The sequence below is a fragment of the Lactuca serriola genome, chromosome 9, assembly GCF_051521515.1.
Source record: "Lactuca serriola cultivar US96UC23 chromosome 9, Lser_US96UC23_V15, whole genome shotgun sequence".
NCBI lineage: Eukaryota > Viridiplantae > Streptophyta > Magnoliopsida > Asterales > Asteraceae > Lactuca > Lactuca serriola.
Genome location: NC_136416.1, coordinates 164,766,595 through 164,781,111, shown reverse-complemented (window position 1 = coordinate 164,781,111; position 14,517 = coordinate 164,766,595). Strand labels below are relative to the sequence as shown.

General features: G+C 37.6%; 1 non-coding gene and 1 pseudogene across 1 annotated transcript; one reads left to right on the top strand and one right to left on the bottom strand.

Moving 5' to 3' along the window:
• Positions 1-307: 307 nt before the first annotated feature.
• LOC145074166 (dynamin-related protein 4C-like) lies at positions 308-2,607 on the bottom strand (annotated as a pseudogene).
• A 784-nt stretch (positions 2,608-3,391) lies between these two features.
• On the top strand, positions 3,392-3,463 carry TRNAM-CAU (transfer RNA methionine (anticodon CAU)). The gene has a single exon. It is a non-coding gene; the product is annotated as a tRNA-Met (tRNA).
• Positions 3,464-14,517: the final 11,054 nt, after the last annotated feature.

Below are 14,517 nucleotides of genomic sequence, written 5' to 3'. Positions count from 1 at the left end.
AATCCACATCAGGTGATGGGAAACCTACTTTTATGTAATGATATGTATTTTTTGAAATGATATTTTTTTTCAATAAATTATATAACATTAATGGTAAAATGTGTACAAAAGAAAGTTTAATGGTAAAATGTGTACAAAAAACAGTTTAATGGTATAATGTGTACAAAAAACAGTTTAATGGTATAATGTGTACAAAAAAATAGTTTAATGGTATAATGTGTACATAATAAACAGTAAAATCCACGTCAGCAGCCACATGGCATGCCACGTGGCATGTTATGTGGCTAATGACCTATTATTATCGGTAATATAATGGTATTTTTTGAACAAATGTGAAGTTTAATGGTCATATGTGTACAAAAGCTATAGTTGATTGGTGATATGTGCACAAAAAAAAGTTCAATGGTATTTTTTGTACAAGTATAATACTTTGTTACCCTTACAAGTCATTTTCCCTATTTCTTTTGATTCTTGGAGCAAACTGATACTCTTTTGAAGCCTCTCCCTCTTTGCAGCCACCGATGTTGGTTCTTCCAGCATCTTCTCCATACCACCACCACGCACCATCACCTCGTTTACTATCTCCTTCTCCATTTCCTTGTTTCACCATTTTATGTATCGCAAAACGAAGCTCAAGAGCTATCCAATCCACCATTCTTTTCAACACAATGTTCCAGTAAGCTGCGACTCTCATCGTTAAATCGAATGCTTGATTTCTTGTATCTGATGGAACAGAAAATAGATGTTCCACTCTAATCTTCCCATAACCTTCCATATCAAATTCAGCTGGATCAAAATCATCTAATTCCCATTCAGGTTCATAAATGGTGACAGCCTTTAAAAACCTATCACGACTCTTACCCATTAACTTGTTCCAAGAAGCAATGTAATCGGGGTCACACGTGTAATCTGTGACTTTCTCCATCTCTATCATTTCAATAACCCTTTCTATCAACTTCTCCTTCATAAGTAACATCACATTAAGACATGCTTTCTTTATGGAAGGAAGCATTTGTGGATAACTCCCACAATGATCAATCAAGACGCTAACTACTACAGTTTCAAGATAGCCCCATACTTTGTTTACAAAACTAACTGGTAAATCTGATATACTATTCAGTTTTCTCTTAAGTAAGCACATAAACATAGAATGTGTAAGAAAAGAAGGCAACCGCATCCCATTGGCTTCCTTTAAAACCTGTATCTCCTCAACTAGAAAGTTTCCACGAAATATGACGCTCTTATGGAGTTCTTTTGAAAATTCATCCAACATTTCAACCAATCGAGCACTGCAAATCATTTCTTTATCATCCAAATACTCAAACTCACCATGGATCATAATCGTTTGAAAAGTGTCCTTGAGGGACCCAACGATTTGCATAAAAGCAATCATTGCATCCGCAATGCTGCTAAGAACCCGGGGTAATTTGTTGAGCTCCAAAACAGAAGCTAATAGCTTCTCATTGATCTTCTTTACAATATCCGGAAAACATTTCGATATGATCATTGATTGAATCTCAACAAGTCTACAGGCCAATACAGGAACACCAACCATCGATTTATCAATGTTGGACAACAAGGGATGAGTTTCAAAGAGCTTTTCTTCTTGGATTCGAGCTTCTTCATAGGTTTCATCTTTGATCCGGTTTCTAACACAGATATAGCCAATTCCGATGTTCACATCATTTGATGTAACTTTCTCAAGTAAGCCATCTGGGGAAAGATCGGATTTGGTTACTACAGCTAGTGTTCGTTGTCCATTGATGTCCACACGTCGTGACATGCAAATATATTCACATGTCGCGAAATCAACACTTGCTGAAAGAACATTCAAAATAATGCTTTCTTCTGGCTTTATGTGCTCCATAATCATATCTGAAACATTCAGAATCCAATTATAAAACACAAGTTTCGAATCAATTGAAGTTGGCTGCATGCATGATTTGCTTTAACAAGACCATTGCAAAAAGTGCATTAATTAATAAATGAAGTACCTGTTATTTGTTCGTAAATGTTTTCGGGTTGATCACCGATGGCAACTCTTGTAATTCCTGGCAAATCAATCATGGTGAGATTCGGAACACCTTTCTTCTTGACAACCAAAGTTAATGGAACATTTGATATCCCTTTGTTGTTTCCGGCTATCTCCACTGTAGCCTTATCAATGGCATTTGATATGTGGTTTTCTTCCATGATCTTAACGGATTTTTTCTGATACTCAAGTAGGAGTTCAGGCAAAGGATCTGAATGGTTTTGAAGCCTCATAATAAGTGGTACCCTTGTGCGGATGTTTTGTCCACGAGGCAAACTTATGCCGGCAAGTGACTCTAGAACGCTGGACTTGCCGGAGGACTGGTCTCCGACGACCACGATGGTGGGGAGAGCGATGCCTTCTTGTGTGACTTTAAGTCGACGGAGACTGTCGACAGCATCAAGAATGGGGCGTATCTTGTCGTTATAAGATGAAATAATAGGCGGAGGATGTATCATCTCACCGCCGTTGTTTGATGTGGTTCCGTTGGTAACTTGAACGGCGGCGTTGATGCTGTCGGCCATTGTTGTCGGAACCGGAAGGAGAGGTGGAAGACAATTTGTAAATGGCAAGATTTATAATTAATTTTGTTATGCTACTAAAGCTTCAAAGACTTTATTGTTACCTTTTATATGTATGGATAACAATAAGTTGAAGAGAAATTAAAAGCATGGAAATAAAAGCAAAGAATCCAACGAATTAACGAAAAAAATAAAAGATTTGGAAATATTGGCAAATTTTGGGCAAGACTTAAAAGGCTACGAAACTCTAAAAGGCGATCATGCAAATGGATTCACAGGTTTTTTTTTTTTTTTGAAAACTTGACCCGTATCCAACAGGTAAAATAAATCCATACAAGTTTCTTACCTGAACTTCCTAAAAACCGATTTTGGATCGGATATAGGATTTTTTTACTTAAGAAAAACCGGTTTCTTTTGTGCACCTCTATATGTCACTGCTACCCACAAAAAAAATCATTGCCAAATAAATCTTAAAACACTACTTTTTTTAAAAAAATTAAATTTGGTTGCTGGATGAACCATTTAGATTTGGGGCTTACGAAAATCATGAGAGAAGTCATGCCCGAAACATGGAATCAGATCACTGTTTTCATCAATGGATACTTAAGGAACAACATTCTTTCCATTTACACTCTACACATTTGGCACAGTAGCTTTTCTTTAAGATCCATGAGAGAAGTCTAAATTTTGAGCCTTTAATTTGGTATATAAAAATTTAATATCGGAAAGGAATTTAATTAATGGTATAGTATATGGGATAAGAATACTAACAATGCTCCTAACTAAAACAGTGAAATTAATCGAGGAAAAAAAACAAACTGAACAACTAAGTCAACAAATCAGAGTGGCGCAGCGGAAGCGTGGTGGGCCCATAACCCACAGGTCCCAGGATCGAAACCTGGCTCTGATACAAGAGAAAAGCTTCTGCATATTTTTAAAACTGACCCTTTATTTCCGTTTTTCCTGTTTTTGCCCTTTTACTTTCTGTTGATTTATTACTTGCTAATGTAGATTCTACTTTTCTGAGATATAATATCGGACTTATTAAAAACTTTAATAATCATTACATTAAATACCATTTACGTCAAATATATATCGTTAAACCATTAATGGCCTCAACTGATGATATTTTTTTTTGTGTGTGTGTGTGTGTTTGCTTCTAAGGTCAAGATTGTAACTTTCTGTTTTTTTCTTGCTTATGTGATATATAAATGTCTCATATCATAATAAAAGGTGTTGCATCCTTTTATGTTATCAAAAAGGTTTTCCTTCATAATGGTCATGAAGCAAAACACCAAGGGGAAAAACTGCAACTTGGTAGCCCTTGCGAATCAAACATTAATGTCACTCAAAAACTCAAATCCTAGAATTTCTACCAATAACTTAAATGATATAATTTTAATCAATTTTAATAACTCGTCTACTAACTTGTAAAGGATTTATGAATACACACAATCTTCAATGACATATTCGAAGTCTTGTAATCAGTGTTCTAACATGATGGGAAATGATACATACTTTTAAGTTCACATGATACCTTGACATATCTTTTCACATGATTTCATTCAACACTATGGTTAAATATCTCATTTATCTCCATACAATGCATGTTGATTTATAATGAAAAAAGCAAGAAACTAAAAGCCAACTTGTTCACTAAAAGGGGAGAGGCAAAGTTCATATTTAAAGACACCCATCACTTTCACACAAAATTAAGCAATAATAACATTTTTACCCTTGTCACGATCTTTACAATAAAAAAATACTTGGCATACATTACATATATTGTAACGTCTTGTTTCTGGTATGAATTTATTTCCAAATTATTTGCATTTTTCTTGGAGGACTTGTCGAGTTGGAAGCCTCAACTCGATGTGTCGAAGTTGTTTTGGCCGTGAAGTTAAATGAGTCAACTCGACGAGTTGAGGTGCCTCAACTCGGCGAGTTGGCCGCTGGAAAGGAAACCCTAATTTTGGGGTTTTGCATCCTATTTAAACACCTTAATTCTGAGGTGTTGGCCTCATTTCCAGCCTCCATAGCCCCTAACCCTAATCTCGAAACCCTACAGCCTCCTTGAGTGTTGTGAGTTTATTGTTGGTGTGTTTTGGTGTGTTTGAAGCTCATTGAAGGAAAAGAAGCTTGGTGCAAGGTAGTGGTTCTAGTAGGAGCCTTCAGATTTTGATTCTTTGCACCATTTCCAGCACATTTCGGGTATAAATTTCTAACTTTGCTTAATATTTGCTTAGATCTCTTTTTAGGTTAGTTTATTTGCTTTTAGCCATGTTTGGGTGTTTGATGGGGTTCTAGGACATCCCAAGTGTTATTCTTTCAGATCTATGATCCTCATGAGCTCTTTTGGCATAAAGGTGCCAACTTTATGGTCTTAAGGACTTCAGGCATTCATTAAGTCCTTCTTATGGCTTCTTTTGGCCATTTGAGCTTCTTCTAGTCATGCGTGAGCGTAAAGTTGGAAATTTACGTAGTCATTCAGCTTTTAGGGCCAGATCTACATTTTGGGGTTATGCCTTTGGTGATTTAGTGCTTAATGATTAAGTCCTCTACCCTTTTAAGCCTAGGGTTTGGGTTGTGAACCCCTTTTGGTAGTTCTTAGGGGTAAAGTTGGAAACTTTACCTTTCTTGAGGCCAATTCAGTTAAGATATCGATCTAAGTCATGAAGCTCTTAGTTTCATTAAGATCGGCTTAATGAATTAGATGTTGGATTTCTGGCGAACTCGACGAGTTTATGGATAAACTCAGCGAGTTGGATCGGTTTCTTCCCGACTTTGCAAACTAATGGATAAACTCGGCGAGTAAGGTCAACTCGAATTGTTGACTTTGACTTTGACTTTGACTTTATCTTTTGACCAAGTTTGACCTATAAGGGGCTTTTGGGCATTTTGTGTTGTACTTAAGGAAATCTTTTATGTTTAGGGGTTGGGTAGAGTCGATATTCGGAGCCGGGATCCGTTCAGCTACCTTTCTGTGTTTGAGGTGAGTTTCCTTACCGGGCTTAGCGAGTCGAAGGCACCAATGTCGGCCCATGTTTATGTTATGTTGTTAGTATGCTAGTTGTCTTTGTGACTCTTGCATGTTCTTGTGTTTATATGTTTTTCGGACTAAGGCCCGATGTCGGACGGGGCCTGATGGATATTTTTATGCTATGTATCACTGTGATTAATGCATGAGTATGTGTTTATTTGATATGTGTTATTGTACATTGGTCGGGGCCCATTTTACCGAGCTCATCTTGATGTCGGGCGGGGACTAATGTCGGACGGGGTCAGATGTCGTGTGGGGACAATGATGGGCGAGGCCCACTATCTGTGTATCATACGTTGTTATGTGGTATTTTGGAGGAACTCACTAAGCTTTGTGCTTACGGTTTTTAGTTTATGTTTCAAGTACTTCCGGTTGTAAAGGGAAGAGCTCGGGATGACTGCATCGCACACACCATTGAGATTCCGCTATGATGTTTTACTCTGATTTATGACAAATTGATTCATTGGTTATATTCAAATGTTTGAATGTTATGGGAAAAATCCTATTTTATCTATTATTAAATTGAAATTTTTTGGACCATATTTTTAGATGTTACAAGTTGGTATCAGAGCCTTGGTTTGAGGGATTCGGGCATACTCCCGGGTGTGTCTGAACTCAAACTAAGGACTTGGTAGAAATTTTCAAAATATTTTTTTTATAAAAAGGATTTCTAAAAGAGAAAAGGGTGTGGTGCGTGCAATCAACCGAGCACAAGTAAGTTATCCCAAAATACTCATACATGTTTATATATGATATGAATTGTGAAATTGTGAATCAAATGCTAGACTAGGGCTAAGGATCTAGGAGGGATGCCTTTGTATGCCTGCTATATGAGCTGATAGATTTTCATGCTAGTATTGATCAGTCAGTGATAGGATGGCCTAATTAGGTTATGCTTTGTTTTGATTACTTGATGCTCGAATGCTGCTTGCTTTGTGCTTTTAGGAGTTCTTGCTATTTTCAGCTAGCTAGTAAGCGAATATGCTAAGTTACATATCATGAAAACTAAATATTTTCATAAAGTTAGGTTTAACTCTATTGTGCAGCTCTTGTTTAAGTCCAACCGTTGTAGTGAGAGACCTTTCATTCGAAGAATTATCTACTTTTTATAATATGTAATTGTATTCATGAGCCAGTTAGAGGAGGTTATCGTGATTTCCTTCTGCAGCTGATGGCGGATAATGGTGTGGAGTTACATATCATGAAAACTAAATAATTTAGAAAGTTAGGTTTAACTCTATTATGCAGCTCTTGTTTGAGTCCAACCATTGTAGTAAAAGACCTTTTATTCGAAGAATTATCTAGTTTTAATAATATGTAATTGTATTCGTGAGCCAGTTAGAGGAGGTTAGCATGAGTTCCTTCTACAGCATGTAACACCCGAAATCAGAAAGGCCAAGAAATGAAGGAAAACCCTAAGTCAAGGGGGTTCGTTAGAACAATGTTCTTTCAGGATCGTATGATTCTAAGCAAGATATTAAATAAGAACGAATTAAAGAATACAAGTATTGCATTGAATATGTCAAATGATTAATGCAATAACACCCCAGAAGAGCCCGATAAAGAACTTCAATCTGTAGAGGTGTTTTTAGGGTTACAAGAATCAACGTAATAGACTATTCTAGTTTATACGCATACATGCATATATATATATATATATATATATATATATATATATATATATATATATATATATTATAACCCTAACAACTTATCTAGATAACAATGAAACTAATCTAGATAAATACAGATGGATAAGCCCAATCCGAGTACAAAACTCAAAAGCCCAAGACGCAACACTAAAATACTTAACAATCTCCCCCTTTGCGTCCTTGGAGCAGAAACTTCAATCTCTTTTCACAACAGAGAACTTCTTCACTGTTTCAAATATTCTCGGTATAATGGCCAAAACATGATGTCGAAATGTAGCATACCACCAAAGCATATCAATGAAGTACTTCTTATCAGCTGCTGAAATTTTAGGATTGAGAGAACTCAAGAATGGTATGAGACAAATAAAACGTTCATCCCTATTTATACCATTGCCTGGAGAGAGAAAGTCGTGATGATGAGGTTGCTAAAGCGTCGCCTGAAAAAGCGCGATGTGACAATGTGGTTAATCCCAGGAATGCGTCAGCACGCGTGAATTTTGAAACGGAATAAAATCCCGCGCCTAAATCTTATCTTCACTTAACGTTTGAAATTCCAAATATCCCCGTGTTTGGTTACAATTGATAACCAAAACTGATACCAAACAGCAATAAGAATGTTGGAAAATATAAATTTTCGTGCATAAGAGTGTGAAAGATAGAGAAATAAATCAAGAGTGTATGGGATGTGAGTGATGTCTTATTATAAGACCGAAAGTAGAGGATTCCGGGCAAGAATCACTTCCTTCAAAGTCAAGAGAGACTTGAAGTGCTTATGTGGTTTCCCGAAAAATACGATCAACTGTTTGTTAATAAACATTGAAAGGCTTATTTTAAGCATAGGCATAGGGTAGCTTTCCTCCAACCGAACATCAAGCTTTAACATAAAACTGATTGTTGGTAGAGGTACCTGTGAGACCAATGTGATCTGTTGAACAGGTAGGTGGGATATATTATGTTAATGACGTATAGGAAGCAGAAATCTCAAAAAAACAAACTGGATCTCTTTGGGAAGAAATGTCTTGGCTGTAGACAATTTCATAAAAGATCACGCATAAAAAATAAAAAGAGATTTCCTTAGGTAACCAGTAAATTCTTGAGTATATCACTCACCGTCAATTCATTTTTGGTGTTGGATTTTGGGTTTCACTTAGCACGTGGTAAACGTATCCAAGATCATAAACGCAGATGTTGTGTAACCATAAACCTCAGTGGTAAAGACCGAGAGTCTCAAGGGTTACGTTAGTGAACCGAAAGTAGATGGAGAATATAAGGAGGTGGCTTAAGAACCGAATGTACCTTCTGCTAGATAATCATGACAGAGCAGAATAACTCTTAACTCATATGAGAAGAGTAAGGTAGCTCTAGACCAAGTGATGAAGAATAGCCTGATTTGGAAGAAACGATGGGTATCGATCGAATCAGTAAGGCCTACTCAAGATCGTAGAGGCTTAAGACAACATGCAGCAGCATGCTTCTAGGGACTCTTAACTAGGTTGTGTTAAATTTGACACATACCTGCCTTAGATCCATAGTCGGTTATACTTGTGTTTGCCTATTTAAGAAAGACATCAAACAAAAGAATAAAAACAGAAAGATAAAATATTTTTGGGTTTTTGGAATTTTCTGAAAAAGAATAAAAACAGAAAGATAAAATAGTTTTGGATTTTTGAAATTTTCTGAAAAAGATTAAAAACAAAAAGATAAAATATGTACATAATATACAACCGAAACCTTATCTTTTAATGAGTGAAGCAAAATAGATTGATCATTCGGTTCATTTTTGTTCCTGAGAATTACGGAGCCGAGATAGACAGAGCGGTCTGTCCATTTCGGTTCCCTAAAAATCTGGAGCAGAGATAGACCGAGTGGTCTGTCTATTTCGGTTGTCTAAATGAGAGAGTTAAGGATTCGGTACCGACTCTCCTTCCATCATGCCCAAGCCTTGTAAGATTTTGTTAAAGGTTGCTTCTGGCAAGGCTTTAGTAAAGATGTCAGCCAGTTGATCAGTAGAACGAACAAAATGTACTTCTACGTTCCCGTCTTCTACATGGTCCTTGATGAAATGATACCTAAGTGCAATGTGCTTGGTTTTCGAATGTTGCACCAGATTATGACAAATCCTAATTGCACTTTCCGAGTCACAATAGAGAGGGATCTTTTTCATGCTAAGCCCATAATCTCTTAATTGACTTTGAATCCAAACAACCTGAGAGGTACAAGATGCGGCAGCAATGTATTCTGCTTCTGCTGTGGATAAGGAAACGCAGGTTTGTTTCTTAGATTGCCAACTGACAAGTTTTTCGTCAAGGAATTGACATCCTCCTGTAGTACTTTTTCTATCCAATCCACATCCTCCTAGATCAGCATCAGAAAAGGCTTGAATGAAGAATCCAGATCTTGCGGGATACCAGAGTCCGAGAGATGAAGTTTTCTTCAGATATCGAAAAATGTTCTTCACAGCAAGCATGTGAGGTTCTCTTGGATTGGCTTGAAACCGGGCACAGTAACAAACAAAAAACATGATATCTAGTCTACTAGCTGTTAGATACATAAGAGATCCTATCATTTGTCGATAAAGGGTTATGTCCACAGCAGGTTTCTCCAGGGATGGAGTTAGCTTAGTGTCGAATGCCATAGGAACCTTCACTTTTGAATCACCCTTCATTCCAAATTTAGCCAGTAAATTTTTAGTGTATGCTTCCTGTTTTATAAAGATACCTTCTGGTCCCTGTCTAATATTCAAACCGAGGAAAAAATTAATTGGACCCATTGTGCTCATTTCAAATTTAGTTTCCATCAACTTCCTGAATTCAGCTGTTAAGCTAGGATTCGTGGAGCCGAAGATGATATCATCAACATAAATCTGAACAATCATCAAATGCTCGCCTTCTTTCTTACGAAAGAAGGTTGGGTCAACCGAACCTTGTTTAAATTTTGACAATTCTAAGAAGAGAGTAAGCGTTTCATACCAGGCTCTCGGTGCTTGCTTTATCCCATAGAAAGCTTTATCCAGCACATAGCAGTGATCCGAGTATTTTTCATTCATAAAGCCAGGCGGTTGCTCAACATAGACGGTTTCTTCTAATTCCCCATTCAAGAATGCACATTTGACATCCATTTGGAAAACTTCAAAGTTCTTGTGAGCAACATATGCAAGAAAAATTCGAACAGACTCTAACCTTGCCACTAGAGCAAAAGTTTCTTCATAATCTATCCCGTCTTCTTGACAATAGTCTTTTACAACCAACCGAGCCTTGTTACAAATGACATTCCCTTCTTTCTCCAGCTTGTTTCTAAATACCCATTTCAAACCAACAACAGAGGCATCTTTTGGTGTAGGAATTAACCTCCAAACTCTGTTGCGTTCAAACTCATGAAGCTCATCCTGCATTGCTTGAACCCAATCAGAATGATCAAGAGCAGCATTTACAGTTTTCGGCTCTATTTTGGAGATAAATGAATTAACAAAATTCCACTTTAGAGAATAATGCAGTTTGTTTCGCCTTCAGTTGAGATCTAGTTAGAACACTTTCGGAAGTTTCACCAATAATTTGCTCTTTGGGATGGTCCTTTGTCCATTTAACTAATGGAGGATAGCTTGGATCATATTCGGGATTCAATTCCGCTTCTACTTCAATTTCAACATCTGACTGACCTCCTTCACCTTTGTCAGTAGAACTATCACTTGCTTTCTCCCCCTCGACTGGTGAAGTGAAACCTTTGTCTTCAGCAGAGTCTGCAGTGGTTATCTCCCCCTCAACTGGAATTTCACTTGTTAGTTTTGGATCAGTTGTTTCTGTATCATCTGAACTTTTAGATTTTAGGGATGAACTTCGATTCTCCCCCTCAACAGGAACTTCGGATATTTTTGAAGTGGTAGAGCTCTCTCCCTGGAACGTTGAATCTTTGTTTGAAGAGCTGGTTGATGACGTAGGAGTTGGTGGTTCGCTTTCCATCGTTTTAGCAGCTTCGTCTATGACCTTCTTTAGATTATCGACTTTGTTGTCTGCTGCTGTTGCCTCTGAATTAATTGCCTTTTCTGGTTCATCGAATAACCGAATGTATTCCTCAAACAGGTTGGATATTGGAACCGAGACTTGTCCGAATTCTGGGAATATGTCTTCTGAAGCACTTTCTGTCCTCTGAACCTTCTTCATATAATTGTCATCAAAGGTGACATAATAAGTCTCTTCTATTATTTTAGAATGCTTGTTCAACACCCGGTATGCTTTTGATGACAGAGAGTAACCCATAAATATGCCCTCATCAGCTTTAAAATCAAACTTATTTCGGTTCTCTTTAGAATTAAAGATAAAGCACCTTGAACCGAAAATATGGAAAAACTTGACGTTCGGTTTCCGATTTTTTAAGATCTCATATGGAGTTATGGATAATCTCTTATTGAGCAAGGACCGATTCTGAGTATAGCAAGCAGCAGCAATGGCATCAGCCCAAAAGTATAGAGGTAGAGAAGCGTAACTTAGCATGGTTATGGCTGCTTCACACAACGAGCGGTTTCGTCTTTCAACAATCCCATTCTGCTGTGGTGTATAAGGGGCCGAAAAATTGTGAGTGATCCCCTTATCAGCCAGAAAGTCTTCAAAATCCTTGTTCTTGAATTCCAGCCCGTTGTCACTTCTGATGTTTCTTACTGTCTTCTTTAATTGGACTTCCACTTGCTTTATGAACATCTTCAGCTTGGGAGTTGCATCTGATTTCTGTTTAAGAAAGAAAACCCAAGTGAAGCGTGAAAAATCATCTACAATAACCAGAATGTACTTACTTCCACCGATACTTTCTATAGCAGAAGGTCCACACAAATCAATGTGTAATAGCTCAAGTGCTTCCACTATTTTAGTATTGATGCGTGTAGGATGGCTTTTTCTGCTCTGCTTACCCATCTCACATGCTGCACATAAATGCTCCTCATCGAACTTAAGAAGAGGAAGACCTCGAACATGATCACCAATCACTAATTTATTCATATCTTTGAAGTTGAGGTGAGATAGACGTCGATGCCATAACCAGCTTTCATCGGTGTTTGCCTTTGACAGCAGACAGATAGCTGGTGTCCCCTGAATTGGATTAAGATTCAGAGGATACATTTCTCCTTTTCGTGCAGATTTCAGCAGAACCTTCTTGGTTTGTTTTTCAAATATCTCAGACCCCTCATCATCGAATGATACCTTCAACCCTGTGCCCATAACTAATTGTGATACACTGATGAGGTTGTGCTGCAATCCCTCTACATAAGCCACCTTTCTGATAGAGAAGTCTCCATTAGTTATCATCCCATATCCTTTGATTGTGCCATAGGAATTGTTTCCAAACTTCACAGATCCACCATCTTTTAGAGACCGAAACTCCCTTAGCTCCTCCTTTCTCCCTGTCATGTGACACAAGCAGCCACTGTCTATATACCATTCGTCGTCAAACTGCTCGTCACTGATTACCTGCAAATTCGAGCAGATTTAGGAACCCAAAGTTTCTTGGGTCCTGGTGAGTTTTTCACAGAGAAAGGAATGACTATAGAAGCATCAACTAAATAAGTTCGTTTAACAAGAGTGGTTTGATCTTTTCTTTTGATGGTAAACACCTTGATTTTTGTTTTATCTTCTTTAAATTTTAGTGTATCTTTTGGTGTTGCTTTAGATGGTTTAGTGTTTTTCGTTTGATTCCTAGGTTTAGTGGAAGATCTCTTATTTTCCTTCTCGGAGTCTGATTCTAGCTTTCTTTTTCCTTTGATGTCCTTTAAAGAATTTGTTTCATCTTGAGACTTGGAGGATCCATAACCAGAATTAGAACCGAAACTAGGTTGAGGACCGAATCTGGTTTTGGGACCGAAAATAGGTCGAGGACCGAATCTGGTTTTGGGACCGAAACTAGGTCGAGGACCGAATCTGGTTTTGGGACCGAAAGTATGTTCTGCACCGAGACTCGACTTTCGGTTCTGAGACTTGGAATAAAATGAATTTGGGCTTAAATTTTCCTTCATCTTTTCCTTTCCCTTGTCCATGGTTTCTTTTCTAGGAGGCTTATAGTTAGGATTTTGAGAATTCCAATGCCTTTTCCGTTCATTCAGATTCGAGGCATATCTTTGATTTCTGAGTCTTTTCTGTTTGGCTAGCTCCTTCTGAGATTTGTGAACATTGAAGTTGGCCTGTGGTTTCTCCTTCTGAGTTGCAGTTGTCTTACCTTCCTCTATACTCTCCTTAGTTTGAACTTTCGGTGCTTCCTGTCTCTTGAGTAGACCTTTCGGTTCTTCCCTCTTAATTGGAACACCGGGTTCATCAAATGGTTCCTCAGGAACATCTTTAGTGCCGCTTGTGCTGGGAATATCGAAACTGGAAGGTTTATTGATGGGTTCTGGTATGTATCTTCCTTTGACTCTCCACGTGGTTTTCTTAGACAGTCCCACAGTCTCATCTGCATTATCAATGGGAGCAGACCAGAAATAGTCTTCGCATCCTTCGGCGTTATCCTCGTCAACCATTATCCTTAATTCTGCTGTTTGTCTTTGAGTGACTCCAGTTACAGCATAAACCTGATTTGGCACGGTCTGGACCTTTTGATAGACCAAGGCTTTTTCCTTGAGTTTCGGTTTCTGTTCTTTTGACAGACGAGCAAACTCAACCGGGTTTTCTGAAATAAGAGGTTTTTCATTCTTGGTTTCATTTTTCACAAACTTAGAACAATCAACTACATCCTCTACTGAGATTTCACTCATTTCACTCTCCGCATCAAATTCAGATGAATTATCTAAGTTTATTTTGTTATCTTTAACAATTTTGGCATTTGACTCATCGAATGTTTGTATAGTTTCAGTTTTAATCTTTAACCTATCATTTTCATCTAAGATAACTTTTAACATACTTTTATGTTCCTTAGAATCGATGAAAGTTTCTATCTTATCCAAACCTAGCCTATACGACATGGATGTTTCTTCAGAGGATACTTCTGATTCACACTCTGCTATAACATCATCTTCCTTAAATTCAAGAAAGGGTAAAATCATTTTATGTATTTTCTTTCCAATCTCACAATTTAGATGTAATTGAGCAATATTAGTATAAAGACGCTTAGCAATTAAACAGAAAACATTTCTTTGTTTTAACAATTTTAAATTGTCTCTTTGCAAATAAATACTTTCATCCTTAGCCCTAACTAATCTGCTTCCTTCTGCTCAATCCAGATCCTCCTTTCCTCACTTTTTGAAGATATCTTGCCGAGTTGGTCAGTTAGGTTAGAGTTTGCTAAGCGGGTTTGCATGAG